The following is a 23,472-nucleotide window of genomic DNA, read 5'->3' on the forward strand; positions in this document are numbered from 1 at the left end:
GTGTTATCTTGGTTTATTGTTTATTTATATGCATTTGTTTATCACAGGTCATGCTTGAAAATGGGCTTTCATCTCAATTTACATAGTCAGCTAACAAATATATGTGTGTATGTGTATCAGATACACTTGTTTATATCTGACAGCAAAACCATATGTATTCTATGTATATTTCTTGCCTTTATGTTTGTGCTATCGATTAAGACATCTGAGTTTGATTTCAGCTTGACTTTTAAGTTTGCAGGACAAACCATGCAAGTATGTATCTAATAATATCAGTCAAATTATTGTTCGGCTCCCACAGCACAAATCAAGTTAAAGCATTAGCTAAGCATATGTTACTGTGCTTTTTAAAGCAGCTCACTCTTTACTTGTAGGCTTTTACTCCTGCATTGTGTTGGCTTTAAGCAGCATTAGCATTCAGAAATTATTTCTGTGTCTCTAAAGGCAAACGAGGTATTAAAAACAATGATAGCATCACTAGTAGGGAAATATAGTCTGGCATCAAGCATTTGTTATCATAGCTGATAAAGGAATGGCATGTTTAATTTACACTCTGTGAATGGTAAATATCTACATAAGTATTCCTACCTGTCTTTACATACCCAGCAAGTAAACTAACCTATATGTAAGAGGAATAGAGAAGAAGAGCAAGTCATTATTTCATCTGTTCCATTTACAAACTCAGAAGTCACAAATGTGCAGCTGGGAAATGTGTTTGTCTCAAAGCTTCAAATCTGTGACATGTTAATTCATAAATAATTGCAGTCACATGGTCTTCCTCGAGGGCATTAGCTCTGTATTCCCGGTACAGTACACTTACTTGTAATAGAAAAGAGTAGAGTGGACAAAAGTGGCTTTCATAAATCACATAAAATTGCTCAATAAATCCTAAACATCTTTCATTATTTCTATCAGAAAATGAGCTTAGCTAAGTAAGCAACATTTTTTACATGTGAGTGGTCTTTGTAAACAGGCAGGTGAGGAAATAAAGGGCCAGGATGCATTATTTTTGATTATGGAATCTGGCAACTAAAGGTCTCACAGCCCTGGCCCAAATCCTGCTCTGACTTGCATCCCATTCTAATCCATGGACCACCTTATATCCAGATACTAAATACTTCAGATAAACAAGAGCACTTTTCTATTGGGACAGTCATATGATAACATTGCCTGTGTCATTGTCTACATGCAGCTGCTTGCAAAAATATAGGCTTTTTCCCCCCAAAATTGTTTTTGCTACTCTGACTGCAGAGTGAATAACAGAGTATGAAAGGAACCTGAAGGAGCCGTTAGGGTCCATTGTGTCAATCCAGCTGCTACACACACATATTAAGTCCACATTTAAAAATGCTTGTGAAGCTTTTTCTATTTGTTTTGTTTTGCAGTCCATTTTTAAACATTCGTACTTCTTCTGTTTTCATTGTCAGAATACCTAAACCATTCTGAACTAGTTCTCGGACAAATTCCAATTTAAATTGAAAACAATTTTAGTTATGCAAGAGATTTGTGGTTTTGTGTTTTTTGTTTGTTTGTTTGTATTGTTCTGTTTTTTAAATCAGGTGAACTTCAGAAAAAAAAAAAAAAAAGAGATTTAATACCAAAAAAAAAAATAGTATTTTCATTGGTTACAAAAAAAGCAGCTTGCCTCATCTGAGAGCTTGTTTTTGGGCTCCAGTATGCCTTAGGTTTAGTTTCCTGAAAGTATGAATTAGAATGGAAACCTGACTGACCCTGACTGTAGCTATTATGATCCAAACCACCACAAATTTCTCTTGTTAAGAATAGTGTTCTGTTCAAATATCAAATTAATTTGCTGTAGACATATGGTTGTCATCAAAATTTTCATATTTCTAATAATTAATTTGCTAGGATACTTTGAATTCAGAGAATCAATTTTGTGAGTATAGCATAAGTACAGCATCACAAATGAGAATGCCAAATTTAAACTGTTTAGTCTGGGAATTTATCGCTGGCATTGGAATGGTTGTTGGCAGAAGATGTCCATATAGGGGGTTCTTTCAGCTACTTCATTTCCAGTCCACGTCATTAAGCAGTGGTTTGAGGACACTTAGTATTTCAATGCAGTAGACAACAAAAAAGAAAAAACAACCCACCCCACTCCTTGTTTAATGGTGTATTGGTACCTCAGAATTTTGGCTTAAATATTAACCTGATTTGCATTTACAAATCAGTGATTTCTTACAGTAATTGAATAAGCATGTCAATAATATAAGTTGTTTGTGTTCTTGATTTTTATACTCATCCTAATGTTCCTTTTGACGATGTTGTCCTGGTTTCAGGATGTGCAATGTTTTTATCTTGAGTTTTAACATCCCAATCTACATAAAGGATGTTGAGTGATAGGTAAGCACAGGGTTAGGGGCACTGTGTTGTTCAGGAAAGATATTTGCTTTAGCAATTGGCATACTCCAAGCAGAGAACATATAGGTTTATGGTGTGAATTGTGCTGTTACTAGTTAATGGAAAGTGTGAGGATGAAGGTTTGAAAAGGTTTTAAAGACAGAGACCAAACAAAACCTTGTCCTTACCTGCAGGAAGGTGTCAGACACAGCTTAGACCCAAGAGTTACCCGGTGGCTGCAAGGCATAAAAGCTTCTGTTTCCAGCTGACAGTCTAAAAGCACCCCAGTGACCAGCTGGCCTGAGGATTGGAAATGTGGTCACATCTCTGAATGCATAAGGTGGATAACTATAAGGATTAATTTAGGACTGGAAAACGTGTCTACATTTTCTCTTTCAGATGAAGACAACGATTATAGACAGGGAAAAAATAACAATAGCAAATAAACCTCTGATTGTACTGCATGAGGTCAGAGATTCATAGAGCTACTTACCAGTAAACACATGCCATGAAAGCCATTTAGTCCAGTCCTTTTTCTCCTTCCCTCATGTATTGTGTCAGGATTTATTTCGCTAAACTTAAACTACTGCTGTTAGACTGACATTAAGTCTGGCCTTAAATACCTCCAGAGGAGAAGATTTTGGAAAACTGCTTGATTGTTTGTTCCACGATCTAACCATTCCTGCAGTTGTAAACTTTTTCTTAATATTAACCATATTATTTATGCCGCAGCTAAAATCCATTACTTTTTGTTTTCTCCCCATTGACTAATGAGAATAATTGGTCCCTGTCCTGTTTGCAACACCTTTATGTAGTCATAGAAAAATACTGTGTGTCCCTTTTGCTTCGCTTCTCTAGACCAAACATACCCCAGTCAAGCTTTCTTCTTGGGGCTTATTTTTAATACCTTTTACCATACTTTATATTCTTAAGTCTTTCTAATTTGTCTGTATCTTCTGAAAAATGTGGTACCCCACACTAAATTCAGCTCTCTGGTTGAGCCCTCCACAGTGTCAAACACACCGGAGAAACTGCCTTCCTTGTGTTATATACAATACTCCAATTAACAACACCTAGTGTAGCATAGGTCTTTGCTGTGACAGCATTGTCTTTTTTACTTGTTCTATGTGTTGGCCATTATTATTAATATTACCTTCTCTGGAGTTTTCCAGTCTGACCGGTTATATCTGTAACTTCAGTCATTTTACTCTTAAGTGGTTCCATCATCTGCTTTGAGTTTCTGTATGGCCACATATGTTTCCAATCTTCGTACTTTCCAATCTTTGAATCTTTCAAATCTTCCAATCTTACTTTTCCAATCTTCGTACTTTCTAATTTGTATGTGGCTTTGCCTTATCTGAGCTTTTGTCCTACTATCATTAATCTACCCTTAGCCACTGGGGCAAGTTTACAATATTGTCAGTTGCATAGACCTTTTCTACCAACTGAATACTCTCAATAGCAATACCAAAACCCCATCAGAAGTTTATCTCCACAGCATTTCAACTATTGCTACTGTGCATGCAGGGATTAATAGATTATATATCCTTATATACTTGCTATTTCCTTGGAATAGGAATATCTTTCTTTGTAATTAATCAATGATCTATGAAAAAGGCAAGAAGGTTGGACTAGAACTCTCCAAAGCACATATTTTCTTATTTGCATGGACTTATGGTATTTTGATATGGCATTTCCTTCCACCTTAATTATGAAATCAAATATTCAGCAATTTCCCACATGCTAGAATTTCAAAACCTCATTTCAGAAACCCAGACACATGATTTTCCACAACTGGGATATGCATCCATCCCCAGCCCACGTGGGTGGCAAGCAGGAGGGAACGCAGTTACTACTGAATCCCAACCCAGTGCCACTGCTTTTGCAGGACTAGGCTGGAGGTGTGCAAACTCAAGATGGCAAAAAAAAAACCTACTGAAACCCAGGTACAGGAAGATGCAGCTCAGGATTTTGAGGCTTCCCTTTCTTCAGCAGTAAATATGGAAGACAGAGCCCCAGGATGGGCCAAACAAGTGTTCGTTAAATAGTGAAGTCTCCCTCTTTGGAGATCTCCAAAAGCTGCCTGGTTATGGTATTGTAACCTGCTCTGGGTGGCCCTGCTTGAGCAGGGATTGGACAAGATGTCCTCCAGAGGGCCCTGCCAACCTCAAGCATTCTGCCTGTGTAATTTTGTGATTCTGTGAAATTAGATCAGTATATAGCAATCTTTAACAAATTTGAGGAAAACTTTCATGTTCAGTAAACTGCTATTTTCTCATAATACTGTTTTGTTAGGAACTCTGTGCATGCACTAGCAATGATTCTTGAAGAACTTTGGTTTATCTACATGAAAATAAGTATTTCTAGGGATTTTCATGGGATTCTTGCTGCCAGGGAGAGCTCAAAAACTCCTTTTACTCTTACTTACCTTTTATTTCTTCTACTCTTTATTGTACATGAAAGAATGCTCTTCTCTCTTACTGGGCTAACGAAGATTTATAATGTTTATTCATTTCCTTTTTCCTCTTAACCTGAACCGGAACAGTTTGCCTTACTCAGATTTCCAGAGGCATGTCTACCTCACTTGCTCAAAATGCATTCCCACAGGGGCAGACAAGGGTGCATTGTGTCGCCAGGCAATCCACGCCAGGGCCTTGCGTGCAGTCTGTGGGCAGCCTGCCCAAACATGCCTGGCAGGGTCCTAACCACCTACTTACGTATTAACACCACCTAAGAATGCCTGATGTGTTTGGGCCCACAGGATGTTGCAAGTACTACAGAAGAGTGTTTTCTGCTCATGCATTCACTGAGCACAGAGGCAGATCTAGCCCAGGGGGCAATCATGGGGCACCCCTGGGAGGAAGATTTATTCATCCTCTCAGGGGTGAAAGGACATTTCCAGCATGGCAAATCTCAGGCATTTGACAGTGAGGAGGTAGGTTATCCAAAATATGAGATTTTACAAAATATTAATAATTGTATATAAAAGAGGAGTGCTTTTACTTCCACATGAATTTGAATCCTTATATATAACTTGATTTATATTGGGGGGGAGGGGGGGGGAATTTCTAGGGACAGAGAGAAACCTTTACATTTTTATTTCTTTTTGAAAGGAGAAAAGGAGAAAACAAACCTTCTCCTGCTGTATTCTCACTCTAGGAATCACCGAGCAGCACTAAGTACTATGATTTTTGCAATACAATCATGATAATTCCATATGGTAGAATGTCCATGTAAACAGTGACTTTGAACAGGCCACACATTGAGACAGTGACACAGGGTTAGTGTAGCTACCCCCTCCAGCGCAGCTGTAGCTTATATCAGCAATAAGGGCTTTCTGATGGTATGTTATTGACCAATTCAAAAAGCAAAAGAATTTTTATTAACGACAGCATTTTTAAATTAATATAGTTGCTGAAGCATTAAAGCTTCTCCAGCATAGCTTTTAACAGCATAGTTTAAAAACATGAATAAACACCCCATCTCAGATTGACATTATTTTATGAGCCATTCCTAATACGGATCTAACCATTATCTTGCATCTGCCTATGCCAGTAGTATTGTCTGTACAAATAAAATGTTTGGTTTTGCAGTTGGTCTGTATTTCAGTGCTGAACCTTGCAAAGGAGCGGGACCTAAACTCAACTTACTGAGTCATGGCAAAATTCTTGTCAAGGCCAAGGGAAATGTAACTCCTAGAATAAATTACCGTACACAACATTTTCTTTGGGGCCAGCTACCACTTTGTAAGAATCATTCAAGTGCTCTTATCTCCTGTTCTAAAAGGCTTGCTTTGACATGTTCAAACGTTAGTTCCTTGTTACAGGAAGACTTACTTTCCAAGAATACAAAGATTCAGTCTTTCATCAAACCCTACGTAGCGGTACATTTACTCTCCCTGAAGAAATTGTTTCTGTTGTTATAGTTCAACTACACTGAAGAAAAAGAAAAAGTTCAGTTCTGAGCAGATGGTTAGGATGACTGACTGTGAGCCAGGGCTAAGAAATTACTAAATATTGCTTGTGTTAAGAGCAGTGTAATTTCTCAATATATCTCACTTCCAATTCTTTAACTGTTCTCTTCTTCCTGAAGAAAAATAGGAGTTAGGAACTATTTCAAGATGTTTTCTATCCTTTTACCATGTTTTTACAATCTTCTATTTATTATTGGATTTTTCAGCAACAGGGGAGCCACAAAAATATGTGGGAAGTATTTCTTCAGAAGCAGGAGCAAGATAGGAATTTCCCCTTTTTTCTCCCCTTACACTAGTATAAGGCTCTCAAGATATAAATGATACTCCTCATTCTCTAACCTTTCCTCTGGCTCATTTTAGACAGCTAAGGCTATAAGTCTTCAGCAATGTCACTTTTTGGAAGTTTTGATCTTAATGTATTAGCACTGATGAATAAGGCATGGGACATTCCACAAGATCCCAGCTGGGGGATTATGCAGCTGGACAAAATTATCTCTATTAGTTTTGTTGTTTTGTTGTGATTTTTTTTTTTTAATTATGATATATCTTTTGATAAACCTTCTTGTTATAGATGAATACTAGAGACATTATAGGACATAAATAGAGACATAATAGGACAAAATAATTCCATGGAAATAATGATGTTTTAATTTTGAACAACTGTGTCTTTAACCAGAATGTTTGTGAGATGCCTTGTGATTACTGCGAAATGGGAATAGAAAGTGAATTTTGAATTCTGAAATATGATGATTTACAACAGAAAACCTGACTCTAACTTACTTTCACTCAGAAAAAAACACAACACGCATAGTGTTCTGCTCTGACTAACCAACATAACAATATTGAATGCCAAATTTTGAATATCAAGCACTTGCAGTGAACTGCTCATAAATGATACACCTTCATTCAGGGAATAATTCTGAATAATAAATCTAAGAAAATCATAAACTGCTCTTGTACAATTCACAAATAGAAAAAGGAGGTGAGATTTGTATAACAAATTATCCAGAGTGAATTATGCATCCAGCAGCTACCTTGAGTCCCTGATCTGTATTTTCTAAAATTTGTATGGGATGTCTCCTCTAAAGATTTTGCAATATAATTACCTAGATCAGTCATTCCCCAGCTAGATCCTCTATGGCAATATCAGTGTGTTCATATATTTCTGGATAAGAATGCTTATACACCCTTCCCTTATTCCTCTTCAACATTACCTGTCTAAGCAGATTTGTCACCTGTTCCGGGTGAAACAGTGGCCTCCATTTCCTTCAGTGACCTAAAATAATTAAGAGCTAAATCTCCTGTCTTCAAGTATTTTTGCATATTTTTAAATTTATGCACATGAATAGTTTCTTGATTTCAATGGGCCTCATAGGAGTACATTTAAGGAAACTTGTTGGCAGGTTTGGGCTTCTAAGAGATTTGCTTCATAGTGTTATGTGCTTCCTATTTTATCAGTACGTGGTTCATTATCATTCAGCAATGTCTGAAACATGCAGTACCAATGAAAGGAGCTACGAATTGTCTGTACTAAATGAGGCTGAATTTGCTTGCATTTATACCATTATCTTCAGTAATATGTGATTACATGGAAGTATATGAAATCAGAAAAAAAAAAAATGTGTTTGGAATCGCCTTTTGCTTTTGAAAGGTACATCAAGTTGGATTCACAAAGAAAACGGGGCACTTAAAGTGCAATTTCAAGAGGTGCTTGCTAATGAATGTGGTTCTGAGCATTAAGAAAAGTTGTATTTTTTTCCATCCATATGTGGAAGTAACACTGACACTAGGACAAATATAAATATAGATGGCTGTAGCTCATTTCACTGCTCTAGCCAGTGAAATAACTGTAATAACTGCAGCAGTCAGCTGAAGTAGCTGGTTTTTGGAAGGGAGAGAGTGTAGAAATATCTAAATGGGTTAGCTGTTAAGAACAAGAAGCTTTTGATTTAAGAAATATTAAAAGTGAGTTCTTGGATTTTATTTCCGACATACACCCAATTAATATATTTTCCAAGACTGAAAGAGTGTATTTGCAGGATTTCTTTAATATTAATGGAGGCATTAAAAGGATAATCCAGTACCTTTAAGATGCTTTTTTTCCTCAGTTTTGTTTCAAAAGTACAGAAGCTGCTTCTGACCTAATTGATCAAAAATGCTATTCTTCAGGAAACAGTGCAAAATGTCTTGTTTTCAAGGCAAATGTCTTCTTTTCAGGGCAAAATTGGAGACTGGTGAGAGAGGGAGAAAGGTAGTATACACTAGAGAATGTCCCAGGATTTTAGTTGGGAATAAAATGCATTTTCATATTGTTCATATTGCCATTCAGAATTTGAATTTCTTCATTTGGTTGTACACAACAGGTTAAAGATATCTGTTAAAAGTCTCATCTTCCTGCTAATTTTCCAAATTTCTTGGAAAGGGTATTCTTCAAAGGTATCTTATGATTGCTCTTTCAAAATTTCCACTCATATAAAGCCACAAAAATAATCTTGCTAATTAAATAATTTCACTAATTAAAAAAATGATTGGAATAAATTATATATTTTTATTAGGGATTTTCAGAGATAGTTCTAGGTAGTTTATCCCAAATCTACTTGAAAATTTCATTTTTTTTTTCCAGCTGCAAATCTGCATCATCTTAGAATGTTAACTATATTAGTATATTAATTACTAGACAAATAGCTAGAAAAGATTAGGCTTATTGAAGAGAAAAATTTATCACCTGTAACTAATTTGCTTATTTTTTTCATTAAAAAAAATCCATTACAACATTTTTTGACTGTACACAAATACATGTTTCATAAATGGATGGATTACTTTTCATACAGTTAAATTCTGGTTTTGTCCTTTACTAGAGATCTTTTTCAGCCTAAATTATTCTATGATTCTATGATTATCTCCTCTTAAAAAAAAAAAAAAAAAAAAAAAAGAATATGCACATTATCTCCTGGTTCCTTAGATCATGTACTGAACAAAGAATACTGAGACCCCTCTTTCTAACAGGTTGACCTTTCCCCTTGTGGTCTAAACCTCACTTTCTCCTCTTTTCTTCTTTTTATTAACTCCATGGACACCATTTACCATGCAAGAGGAATAGCTTACATAATGACATATAACCCAGGACTCATTTTAATATTCATGAGTTTGTCAGCTTTATTAAAGAAATTCAAGTAGCTAGTGAACATTAGATTGCATTTCTCCAACATATATCATTTATCTGCCTGTTAAAGTTAAGCATTACTAATGCAGTTTTAACTTCTCCTTTGGAATTCAACTCCTTGTCAGACATGTAATACATGCTCTAGATTCTCCAGCAGGCATACCTACATTAGCAACCACAAGTATTTGTAGTTGCGACCAGGGTCCTAAAGACATGAAAGTTCCCAGTCCCAGCAGGTTAGCTTTGAACTCAGTGAAAGAAAGAACCAAAAAATTTAGGAAGTTCTCCCCTCAAGTCAAAATCTAGAGGTTCATTCACATCAGATTTTTTTCAAAACTCTCTAGGAAAGTCCGGTCTTAGGTTTCAAAAAAACATAAGGAAAAAAAGAGCCCCTTACTGATACTGTTTTTTTTTTTTTTTTTTTTTTCTGGACAAATCTTGGAATTTTCCAATTTTATCTGCATCCAAAGCAAGAGATCAGTTTAGGAATAAAAAAAAATTGCTACATGAAAGGAAACAACATTCAAATGTTGTTAATTAAATGAGGGAATGGATGTCAATGTTAATGTGTAGGTACATAAAAAGAACCTTATTTTGCAGATGTATGACAGGGCTCCCTGAAGAACACAAGTTTTTCTATATTAATTCCGTGGTAGTTGAAAGCTACATAATCAAAAACACCTTCTAAGTTTGGCAGAAATATAACACTGGCTGTTTAAAATAAAAGGTCTGTATGGAAAGTTCAGTTTTGTTTTGTTATTTTTTTTATTCCCCTAGGGTCATTGTGGTAGAGGAAATATTTTTATCTGGGCATCAGGAAATGGTGGTCTGGCTAGTGACTGCAGTGGTGTGGATGGTTACATGAACAGCATTTACTCAGGGGCAAAGCATGCCATCGTTTACCTCTGCCCCAGAAGTCCTGGACTACAAGAACAAATCCACATCAATGCCACCTGGAAATATCCATTGAGGAAGGATTGTGGAGTCTAGTACCCTGAAACAACCCTTCAACCTGAAGCAAGGTGAGTCTGAAATTGGCAAGTAAGATATTGATGTGAATAAACAGAACCCTCCTGAGTCAAATTTTCATAAATGGAAAATTTTCAAAATTTCCTGAGTCAAAGTTTCAAACAGAAACTCTACAAGAGGCCATGACGTACCCCACTTTCTTGAATAGATGATCTAAAACACCAACGGGAATAGCAAGATTTCTGATGGAGCATGAACTTGAATCTTCATACTGTGCGGGTGAATATTTATGGTAGAATCAATGTGGCAACCTCAGGCTAGCAGAAATCTGACAGGTTTTCTGGAGGCTGTTTAACCAATTTTCCACTCCTCTCTTCAGGACTCTGCAAGTATTTCTCACATGCATGTCCCTTCTAATATAAGACTCCATTTCCTGTTCCAGATCACAGAATTGATGTATATAAATCTATAGATCTGTTTTTTTTTTTGCTGTAGTTCTGCCCATTCCAGACATTTTAAGAAATGGTTACCTTACCCTTGACTTCTACAGACATTGTACAGGAATGAAAATGTTGACATCAACTGTCAGGATTAGAGTGCACACAGTTTCTTAATTTCTAAGCTGTCTTCCATACATAAAGTTCATTTAGTGCATTACGTACAAGGTTAATCAACACTCTGCACATCTTTGATAATCATTCATAAACAGTCAGGCAAGTATCTTCCCTTGCTGTCCCTTTATTCTTCAATACTGGTAGAGTTCGTTTAGGAAACTACTGCTTTAAGCTACTATATTTTAGCATTTCTGTACTTTGTGTATTCCATTTCTGAGATACTTCCCATTATGTTACATCCATGTACAGCTCAATTATCTTGTTATTCATACTTCTCCCAGAAACCTCTAGTTACCATGATAGATCAACATTGCTGTATCTTCAACTTTCTATGTTTTATAAAATATGACAAAACACACTCAGTTTCTTTTTGTTCTTGTTGTTAGTGGTGATATTCTATCTGTACTCCTAGATGTAGCATTGTCATAATTTTCTACTGACTTTGGTAGACGTTACCACTCGTCTCTTAGCTAAGTGCTACATATTTGGAAATATTAAGAGGATCTCAGAGGAAAATCTTACTGATTTTCTTTTTAATACAGTTATAAGAATTCACCTGATTCCAGGCATAATGTTTACAACTGGCCAATGCATTAAGTTATTAATTCCATACAAAACCACTTAAAATACATAGTATGTTAATAACAGACGACAAAATAGTATAACAATATATATAGTATAGTGTAACAGTATATAGTATAGTATAGTATAACAATAAATATAACAGATGATAAAATAGTATATTCTGATTTACCTCTTGATTTGCCAAACCATGGTATTCCCACTACAAATGAACCAAGTGTTTGGCAATTTGCCTAGTTTACATCATGTAATGTCTATCTGGCATTGTAGGGAGCTAAATTTTCACTGTAGTTGTGATTGACTGTCAGCAACTTCAGTAGCACCAATGGTAGACTAGTAAGAGTCTGAGAATCATACATTTTTAAAAATTCACTTTGTCTCAGATCTCATTTTCCTCTCTTCAAATATTTCAGGGAAAAAAAAATACTACTAGTATGCATTGATGGGCCCAGAGAGATAATCTTGTTTCGTACACATTAAAAAAAAAAATGGTGGCCTTTATTTTGAAGTGCTCTAAGTCTTCTGGGCCTGAGAGCAAAGGCTTGAAATTTTAAAAGGACATATACCATTGATATAAACCTAAACACATCCTAACTTGGAGAAGCAAGGAACTTTTGGGAAAACATTTTCAACAGAGATGTCATAGAATTACAGAATCCTGTATGTGGAAAGGTTCTTCAGGAGGTCTGTATTCCAACCATCTTCTCAAAGAAAGGACAACACTGAATTCAGAATTCAGTTTACTCAGGACTTTTTCCCATCAGGTCTTGAAAACCTCCAAGGCTGAATTCCACAGCCTCTCTAAGCAACCTGCTCTTGTACTTAATTTTCTTCACAGTAAAAAAAAAAAAAATTAAAAAAAAAAAGTTTTCCTATATCTAGTCAGAACCTCCCCCATCCCAGTTAAGTCCATTGTGTCATGTTCTCATGCAATGCTCATCAGTAGTGAATTTAGCTTTGCCTTCTCAATAGATTACTCATAATGTTGGAAGGTGGCTATGAGGTCCCCCCACAGCCATCTCTTCAGGATGAATAAACCCAGTTACCACAGTCATTCCTCATAGGAAATGTGCTCTAGCCCCTGGATGAGACTGGAAACACTGCTGCATTTGCTCCAGTTTATTTATGTTTTAGTTGTATTGGGGTCCCAAAACTGAGTCTCTATCAGTCCCAAAATTGATCCCAAAACAGCATCTGGATATGGCTAAATAAAAGAGAGTAGCTGTTTGTCAATATACTGTTAATATAGTCCTGTCAATACAGCTCAAAATGCCATTAGCCATTGTGACTACAAGGGCATAGTGCTGTCTCGTGTTTTGCCTGCTTCCTGCTAGGACCCCCAGATCCTTTTCAGCAAAGCTGGTCCCCAGTAGGAAGTCCCCAGCCTGTACCATTGCAGGGAGTTAGTCCATCCCTGTGAGGAGCAGTATAGAGAGCAGGGAGCCTTGTTCTCTTTTTTTGTACTCAGGGCCTCTTGCCAGCATGGAGACAGGACATACCATATTCTAATGTCGAGAGAACGAAAGAAGGGCTGTAACTCAGAGGAAAACAAAAAATTCTGCTTGGTAGCCTGATAACCCTTTGAGAACAACAGATATCTAGAGCAATAGGAAGTAGAGAAGAGGTGACTGAGACCTCTTTGTCAAAGGAGGCGTTAGAAGCCTGGAAATGATCTGGTGAGGGAGGTTGTATTGCAAGTTATAAAGACCTTGCTGGTTTGAGTAACAGCAAACTAAATTCTGATGAGGAAAAGGAAAAAAAAAAAGATCAAATGAACAAGTAGATCAGACTTTACTAAAGAGGGCATGGAGCAGATATATGGAGGTAAAGAGGAAAAGGCTAGAAAAGGGGACTGGTGTGGGGATTTAGGAATTAGGTAGGAAACCCTGCCCTTATAGGTAGCGAATCAGGCAGTGGGCATTGCCAGTAAAATACAGTGCAGAAAAAGAATGAAAACAGGTTCATTGGTGATCTTCACAGGCAAAGCAGAGATCAGAATAGACTGTGACTCTAATCCAAAATAAAAAGTCTGAGATGAGGCTGTTGTTCTGAACAATGAATCTCTTGATGGAATGACAAAAAGATTTCACCAGGATGAGTGGAAATGGAACTGGATTAAGGGACTACCCATGAGGAAGGCATTGAACTGAAATGTCTGTTGGACGCTTGGAAGTTATAGAGGGCATCAAACATCAAGGGGAAAGTGGCAGGTGACATCTGTAAAAATAAACAATATGTGAATATATATGCATATAAAAGCTTTATGCAAATTTAAAAGGCAGAAGTTTTTTAAATGTTCTAGTTTTTGCGTTTTTGGTTACATCATAGTTTTTAGCTGTGTATAATATACATACGATTACAGTCTATTTTTTTTCTTCCACTTACATCAAACACTGTTGTAAGCAGATGAGTTTAAATTCTTAGATAAAACTATGATTAACCTATTTCTCTATCTTAGTTTTACTGACAAATAATACAGTACGAGCAGAGCTCTCTGAAGAAAACTCAAAATCTCAGAGACTGTTCAGCCTTCAGTGTTCTTCTTAAAGCTGAGATTTTTCATATCAAGGAAACACTGAAAACAATTTTTCTCCTTTTCAGTTCCCTCCAGCTGGAATTAGGAGTCAGAATCTCTGGCTTCTTGAATAGCAAAATTTCTATAGACTGTTCACAAAGCTTACTATTTTATGCATGTGAGTAATGCAACCTCTGTAAGTTGAACATGATGTTATCTCTAGAAATGTTACTCACAAGCTTTATCTTCAAAGATATTTCTGAATTTAACTTACGCATATCCTTTACACTCAAAGTTGATTTGATAACCTGTCAAGCAGATCTAATTTTTTTTGCATTCCCCAGTACACTTTTCCATACTGGGAAGTATATTTTGCTAATCACACATTGGTGAAATGAATATTATGTTAATTAGTGCTATCAACCTTTCCTAACAAGAGGGGAAGAGAGAAAACAAAAAAAAAATTGGAAAAGGGAAGGGAAGGGAAGGGAAGGGAAGGGAAGGGAAGGGAAGGGAAGGGAAGGGAAGGGAAGGGAAGGGAAGGGAAGGGAAGGGAAGGGAAGGGAAGGGAAGGGAAGGGAAGGGAAGGGAAGGGAAGGGAGGGAAGGGAAGGGAAGGGAAGGGAAGGGAGAAGGGAAGGGAAGGGAAGGAAGGGAAGGGGTGTGATATCTGACTGTAAGCTTGTCAAAATATGTGGGTTTTTTTGCTCAACTTACAAGATTACAGAAAGCGTTGAAATATATAAGCAAAATGAGGAATAAGCATTCACCCATAGTTCAGCTTTTCTTGAAAATTGCATAAGCGGATGTCGAGAAGTTGGGTTATTGATTCCACACCTTCTTCTTTTTCAAAAATTGTATTTTTTTCTATAAAACATTAATTTGCTAGCACTCTGTCAAAACTGTATATACTTCTTTTATAAGTATGCCACTTTGACACCTCACAGAAGTTGTAACTCAGGTACTTCATGCTCCCAAGCTCATCTGACTAGTGCTGGCTGCATGGTTGGTTCATCTTTTGTGATTTTTCATCACCAAGGAGATCCCAAGAGACATTGCCAGGATCACCAACAGAAGAAACCTGGATCAATCATGGAACATGTAGTCCAGGAAGAAACTTTGCCCTAAAGGGAGGGTTGGAAGCCTGAAGCAGTGACCTGTCACTCCCGTGAGGCCACATGTCACTATTTCAACACAGAAGAATTTTCTTTCTCAGCTGAAGTATTTTGGGGTTGATTTTTTTTTTCATCAAAATGTCGACATTTGACACATATAACGTCAATTTTCCAACACTTCTACAGTAAATTGCACCTGATACAAATGTATGTGTAGCTTCTCTATTTCTCTGTAGTAGCTGTTTTTTCAATAAGAAATTATGGAAAAAAGTGGAGATCTGTCAGAATCTATAGGCTCTAATAGTGGGATTCATCTGGCCAAATACAAAAATCTATAACTGAGACATCTACATCTGAGGTTGTCACCCGGGACTCCTTTCATAATCAATGGAGAGAAATAGGCACTTTTAGGGTGTGATTCATCTCATTCTGAAATGGATGGCTAAAATAGGTCAGCTGAATCATATTTTAAAAGCACCTACTTCTCTCCATTGGCAATACAGTGAATCTATGGCGACAACTTTAGACATTGACAGCTCAAGTTAAATAAAATGACTTCTGCCCTTAGTGACCATAGAATTGTTCTCCAACATGGAGCATTGCCTTAGCAGAATTTTGGAGGAAAACAAACAGCAATAAATCTGACTTTCCTCTGGGTAAACCCTGCAAAGATATATAAAAAAGAGATGGGCTATGGATTTCACTTCAATGTACCAGTAATCTGATTGGGCTAAATCCGGGGTGGAGGACTCAGATTAACTTCCAGCTACATACTGCGAAATTTCAAATTTTTGTGGTGTAAAAAGCAAAAAGGAACTCTTAGATCATCTAATCTGCTTTCTTCTTGATCACAGGCACTTATCTTTCACAGTTATCCCTACCTTGAGCCAAATAGTTTCTCTGCAGCTAAAGTATATCTTCCTGAGAGGCATCTAATCTTGATTTGAAGATCTCAGGAGATGGAAAATCCACCACTTCCCTCTATAATGTGTTCTGATAGCTAATAGCTATCAGCATTAAAAGTGTGTGCCTTATTTCCAATTTGAATTCATCTGGCTTCAGGCTCTAGCCTTTGGTTATTATTATGCCTTTCTCCACTAGATTACAAAGTCCTTTCATATCCATTATTTTCTGCCTGAGAAGGTATATATGCCATAAGCAAGTCACCTCTCAATCTTCTTCCTCATAAACAGAAAGATCCAACTCTTTAAATCTCTCACCAGAAGGAATTTTCTCCCATTTTCAAAACATTCCTGCATCTCTTCTCTACCCTATCCAATAGCTACACTGGGTCTTTCTAAAAATTTGGACTGAAGAGTTAATGCAATACACCAGCATTGGTCTCACCCAGTTATAACAGAAAGATCCTCTGACCTACTCCCTAGGTGACCATTCAGCAATAGCACTTTTTTTGTTTCTTCTGGTTGTTTTTTTTGTTTGTTTGCTTTTTCACTGTATCATCCCATTCTGAGCTAGTGTTCAGCTCTTTGTCTTATACAAACCCTACTTACTTTTAAGTCTCTTCTTTCAGTAATTCAGTTTTGTGGTTTCATCCTTGTTTCTAGAAAGGTAATTTAGGATTGGCCTGTATTAAAACACCCTGTTTATAATGGTTTTGTTTACTAAGCATTCTTTTTTATCTCTGCAGTTTGCCTTTGTTGTTTACCACTGAGTTACCCATAAATGGTACAAGAAGTAATTTCATGCTAACTTCTGGACTGTTAATAAAATCTTGCAATCATTCCTCTGGTACCAGTTCCTGTGGAATCAGAGGGGAAACATCCCATGTCAGCTTTGCATTGTTTGCATGAGAGTAACAGCAGATGAAGGGATCTGATGATAATACTGTCTGGTCATCTTGTATAGCTTTCCTTGTATGTCAGGATATTTTAAATTATCACCAAAGTAATGAATATTTTTCCAGCTGCTCTTAGGAATCTTTAAACACTGGTTACCCAGTGCTGCTGAATTCAGAATGTTTAACATTAGTTTCTGTCATTTAACACTATCTTTGATTACTACTGGTGGAATTCTCTTCATTATTTTTATGTGACACTAGTATGACAAAACATTTTTTCACCTTGGAATAGTTAACGCACCTAAAAACATTAGTTTCAGTGGATCTAAAAATATTCAAAAATCTGGAATGAACTGGATAGTAGTAAAGTGAACAGGAATGGAAGGATTTAAATTTCATGCCAAAATCAGAAAGGAGTTATGGTTTCTTACTCACCCATGAGGTGGGAAAGAAAGGCTCAAATCTCTCTCTTTTTGACTAGGACTAAAAATGTGACACTCCTCTCATCGCACAGGAAATGGCTTAAGCACTGAAATAAAGGAATTCTGTATTGAACCACTTCTGAGGTTACACTGCCTTGTCTAAGTGACTAGTTATACATTGGGCAGCTAAGAGTAAATGCAAATGAATGCCAAAGTTTGTTTCCTTTTTTTTCTGTACTCTGAAAATTTTGAAAACTTCTATTTTGATTTATCCAACATTAAATATATCCCTTCAATTGCCAATCCCCCGCCCCATGAAATCAATTATTCAGACAGTACATGCATACATATAAATCAATTTGCTTTTTCAGATTCAAACGAGAAACTTTTATTCCGAATACTACTCTTTCAATATCATCATGAGCAGCTTTACCACCTCAAATTTCTGAAAGTTCTGCATTATATGTAGATCATGTTGTTTGTGTAAAAGTTAAATATGCTGGTTTTATAGCCCTGCTTGTCATACATTTTTGCCTTGTTTCTCTAGTTTCTTATATTAATTTTCTGCACTTTGTAGGTTCTACTGGGATATACATAGCTTAAGCTTGTATCATATTTATCAACAGAAACTCTTGCATTATTGGTAGTCATTCTGGATTCATCTATTCTTCAACCAAAGACTGTACCTATTCCACACATGAGACGGAGCCCACCCTGTGCGATCCTTTCCCTAACAGAATGAGGTCCCAATGTCCCAGTGTTCCACAACAGCAAATCTACACCATCAAAAGTATTGTACAGCCAAGGTTTCAACAAAAGTATCTTTTGTTTTCTGCTTTTGCTCTCAGGGTCAGAAGGATTTCCCAGTTGTTCATGTTAATTTTCTTCTTCACAACTCTGTTTTATACTGGCACTGCCCTGTAGAGTGCTATGTTATTTTATGCAGCATTGTTATAAAGTTTACCAAATGAGTTCTTAACACTTCCTAGTCTTGATATGGTTAACTAGTGATCTGCTCTTCAAGGAAAAAAAAAAAAAAAAAAGTCTGCAGCTGAGGAATACATAGCAGTGTTCCTAGCTTGTGTCTATACTGTTAATTAAAAGAGCTTCAGGAACTAATCTCTTCCCCACAGTCCAATGGCACTGCTGAGGACTGTTCCTTTTTGGGGATAGATTTGTTTTTGAATCATTTCCAGACAGGTTCTGCCAAGAGTTGAGCAGAATAAACCTCCACCATGAGTTTTTTAAGGCCACAAAACCCAACCACACAGAGCCAAGCAACTAACAAACACAGTCATAACTCGTTAAGGCCAACAGAAATATCTAAAGGCCTACTAATTATTTAGATATCTAACCTCTTTTTTACAGGCTGTTAATTTAGATAACTTAAAATTTGGACCCTAAATGCTTCTGCTGAACCAGCCTCATGTCACTGGGTAGCTTAGACTCCTACATCCCTTTTATCCAGGCATTTGCATAAATGTCATTGCTTAGCTCCATTGCTCCAGTGGCAGAAGTCTACACAGATAAAGCTGGTAGGATACAACCTCTCATTGTCCTTAAAATGGGAGACCTCCAGTCAAAGCAGTTCAGATTTAAGTACTGCCTCAGCCAACGAGATGTACTCACAGAGTAGGAGCAAATGCTCACCAACACTGATGAATCTGGGGGCCCACCGAAGTGAGGAGTTCATCACTGCCACTCTGCCACTCTGCACTGCCTCATAGAGCTTTCCTCAGTGTTCTGGGAGCCACCCAGGCCAGATGCCCGAGGTTAGAGATTGTGAATGATTTACATGCCGTGGAAAAAAATAAAATAAAAAAATAAAGACAACTAATGTGGTTCAATAGACCTTTTATCCTGGAATGGCTGTGTATTCAGAAGCTGATGGCTTTCTCTGAATCATGAGGTACTACAGCCGTAGACAGAAAAGCAGATTAGATAATATTGACAATCAGTGCCTATTCAAATGCCCATTTTAGCTGAAAGAAATGCTACACATATCAAAGAACAATATTTAGGATACAAAATTTCACCTTTCTCTATTGTTATATAACGTAATGGATATAAATAAGTATACTTCTTAACTAAATAAAATGGTTATATGTCTTGCTTTTATGAAATTCATCACAGAAATCTTCTCAGTGCAGTCCAGTACTGTGTTAGAAAAATGAGAGAAGCACTTATTCTTTCACATTAGTTAACATGTCAAAAGCTTTTTATCTCAAAGTGATTAAATGGTATGAACAGTATTTCAACTTCTAAATTGTCATACGTCAAAGATTTTGGAGGACTTCTTTTTTAAATTGACAGTTGTCATTTAATATACAATATGATCCAAAACATATTATTTCTGAATGTTACCAGGGAGATTTCATTGGCTTTTGTGACATTTCCATTCTTTGTTATAATTGGCTAACAGCTTTTTAACCTAATGTCGTTTTAGAAACAGTGTACCTGGTGGTCTGGGTATCACATCTTCCTGTTTTCTCTTTCTTGTTGTCCAAAATGTTACTGTAATGATAAAAAGTGACATTATTTTAAAAGATAAGAAACAGCAAAATTATTTTCTGTCTGACCTTTACAGTTAGCAGAACAAGCAGCTTCTGTTAGCAAAATAGTTCAGCTTTTTATTACAAAGGATATTTGGCAGTATTCCATAAGAAAAAAAAATACATGTAGTTCTTGTCAGGGGAAGTCATTAAGCCCTCTCTCCTTATGCCAGGTTAACATTTTAGCAAAACTAAAATTCTGGATATTTTAAGATGGAGGAGGAAGTTGACTATAAGAGGCAAGGATATTTCACATAATGCTCTTTATGAATCTGCTAATGTAGTTTTATGTCTTTGCACCACACTGAAAGCAAATACAGTGGGTTTACCAAAGAGTTCAAGGAGATTTTGGTGACCTTCATTTCCCAGCTGCATGTTTATGTATTCAGAGTTTTCTTCTTCACCCCAGCGTGTTGTGTGATTAGAACACCACTCCATCTTATATGGGAAAAAGAAAAAAGATAAATGACTGAATGATTCAGTGTGGCTAAGTCACTGTTTTTATGGTTTTTAAAATAGTTATGGCTACTCCTCAGCTGTGTTGTTTTTTCCAGGTAAAGACTTTCAAATCAATTGTTTGCCCTACTCCATACGTCTCATTATCAATTTTACAGGTTGCCACAGAACTTTAGAGGTGGAAGTGTTTGAGAATTCAAAGACATCCTGCACAAATCCTTTCAAATGCTGTTGTTGTTTTGATTCTTCAGCCCAAGTAAGGATGATACATGTCTTGCTTTCAGTCACATGACAAAGATATGACATTGTTGTCACTGATCCTTAAGAAAACTATGTAAGTCAAATTACAGTAGAGACAAAAGTTGGAACAAAGCCCTCTTTCTTGTTGAAACAGTTTGCTGTTTTTACTGTCTTTTGCTCAGCTGGTGGTACTGTATGTAGTCTACAAGTAGATGAAATACATTTTAGGTGCATGAAAGAAAAGTTACTATTTAAAATGTAAGATTCCTTTAGGAAAATAATTGGAGGCAGTAATAGTCATTAACTCTGAAATACATTATTCTTCCCACAGTTTCTCATATAAAGCAGACTCTGTTGCATGCCACAGTATTAAACAACATATGAGTTAAATATCTTCTTCAAAGATGCATGGCCTAAAACATGAAAAATTAGTGTATATGCAAATCATCATAAAGGACTGACTTTACTGACCATTTCTTTGTGTTTTGGGGATAGATTTCTGCATGGCATAATATTTCCACTTGCATTGGTTTCCTGGCATGAAAATGTTTATTGCACTCATTAGCTAAGAGGATGTCGGCACTGGTCCAATGAACACAGATCTGCCTTCTGATTTCAGCCATTAAATTGCAATGGGATTCATAGGCTTAACATTGTGGGTGTGAGAATAATAAAATGGAACTCCATCTTTAGCCCAGTTACCATGGATGCAGTTAAAGGTCATAGTGGCAGCTGCTAACTAGTTGCCTTTTTAGCTGTATTTCCCCTCCTGCTATGTGTTTTTGTGTACCTTAGTGTCTGCAGGTCTGCCTTAGAGCAATTCCATTTCCTTAGCTTGGCTTAAGAGTGTCTTCCTCAACATGATGGGTGTATTCCCATAAACATGGTTGCTACAGGCATCCTTTTATTCAATTATTCATGTTTTAATGGGAAATAAATGTATAGACCGTAACAAAAAATAGAAACATAGCCTGTTCAGCATCCCAAATTATTTTTCATTTCCTGTACTCTGTTTCACATTCCTAACTTGGAAGCTGGAAGAAAAAATAAATAAAATAAAAATGTATATAGTGAATTCCCATCTCCGTTTAAACTTGTAATGGGTTCAGGCACCAAGGCATTCACAATGTGGAACATCAACTACTACTTCTCCATTCGGCTCCAAGTCCTAGGAGTTAATTCCCTGTACTGTGTGAGGTGTCAGAGTAATTACCACTGATCAGCCTTATTTCTCAACATTCTGTCCCTCTTCGAGAGGCACCGTGTTTATTGATGCACCGCCACATCATCACAGTGCTTTCATTCAGGCAAGCTGCTTAATCGAAAGGCTTTGGACAATGCAGGATTTTCAAAGCGAAGAAGTGGAAAAAAATTTAAAGTAGCCAAGTAAAATAAAGTGAATGGTAAAGAAACCTGAAAGCTCTACAAAATATTTCCTTATGTCAACACTTCATTTCAATAGATTTTAAACTCTCATTCATTTCCAAAAGAAGGTACTGTGAGTCTTTTCTGTGGTGACTCAACGACGTGATCACATCTTTCTGAAGATTTTTAAGAACAGAGGGCTGGAAGCCCTCGTTGAGAAAAGTTTATTGTTTTTGTTCTGCTTATATACAAGCTATAACTGTGTCAATCCCTATGAACCACAATACAAAGAAACATCTTTTTTTTTTAAGTTTTTGCCTCTCTGTTTTAAAGATACATGTATATAACTTGTCATTTCACAAAAATAAGTATTATATGAGCCAAATGTTTCAGTTCCAACAAGGATGGCTTCTATTTGGCAGGATGCCACTTTACTCATTTTTTTTTTCAAATACAATGTGAAACTTTTAATTGTAATATAGTATATAAGTACAATGGCTATGAAGCCTACTCTGTTACTATTTCATGCCTGTCCTCTCCTTGCACTTAAGTGAATTTTAGAGGGTGGCAGAAAGTTGAGTTGAATTGATTTCATTTCATCCTGAATATTCTTAGGCTTTGTGTGTTAGAGAGAAAAGGGAGATTTATTTGGGCCATCATTTCTCTTTGGATTCAGTGTTTACCTTGATTAAGTTGCTCTTGGGCAATGTTCTTGTAGGTCTGTGGCTACCCAACCCATAGTGAAACTTTTAATTCATTCTCTTTTTCCCAGAGAAGTGATTGTCACATGGAAGAGGAAACACAGGTACTGACAAACACAAGTGTAAACAAATCCTTATCTCACTGTTTTGCTGAGATTTCTTTTAATGACCTCACTCCCTTTATGGCATTGCTTCATTAAAAAAAAATAATAAGTTTCATTGATTTGCTCAGCAATGTTGTTGAAAATATCAGAATAATCACTGCTAGACTTCAGTGTCTTCAGTTTTACTGTTTCCTCCGCCATATTTTTAATCAGAGAATTCTTCTTGTGCCTTGTTTACTGTTGATATTTTCTGGCTGAATTGGGTAGGAATGACCATTTTGACAATTTACTGTAGCAGTAAGCACTGCTACAAACAAAAGGTGCTGATCGAAAACTCGGAACCCACTTATTATGTAAATTATGGCTGACTAACACAGATTCCATCTCCCAGTCACCTCACTGAGACCAGTTTTACTCAATGATATAATTTTCATGATTGCAGTCTTCAGAGAGATCAGAAATATGCTTTAGCTGTTGCATTTATCTACTGCGGGTACTTGACCCTTAATTAAATCCTGAAACTTTTTATATAATAAAGTAAAA

At 36.6% G+C, this 23,472-nt stretch overlaps 1 long non-coding RNA gene across 2 annotated transcripts in view; it reads left to right on the forward strand.

Moving 5' to 3' along the window:
• Nucleotides 1-23,472, forward strand: part of LOC121059593 — a 126,757-nt gene that overhangs the window by 22,314 nt on the left and 80,971 nt on the right. For both annotated transcript variants that reach the window (XR_005814587.1, XR_005814588.1), the window contains exon 3: nt 10,275-10,519. This is a non-coding gene — a long non-coding RNA (uncharacterized LOC121059593). The remainder of the gene's footprint in view (nt 1-10,274; nt 10,520-23,472) is intronic.

The sequence above is a fragment of the Cygnus olor genome, chromosome 1 (genome assembly GCF_009769625.2).
Source record: "Cygnus olor isolate bCygOlo1 chromosome 1, bCygOlo1.pri.v2, whole genome shotgun sequence".
Classification (NCBI taxonomy): Eukaryota; Metazoa; Chordata; class Aves; order Anseriformes; family Anatidae; genus Cygnus; species Cygnus olor.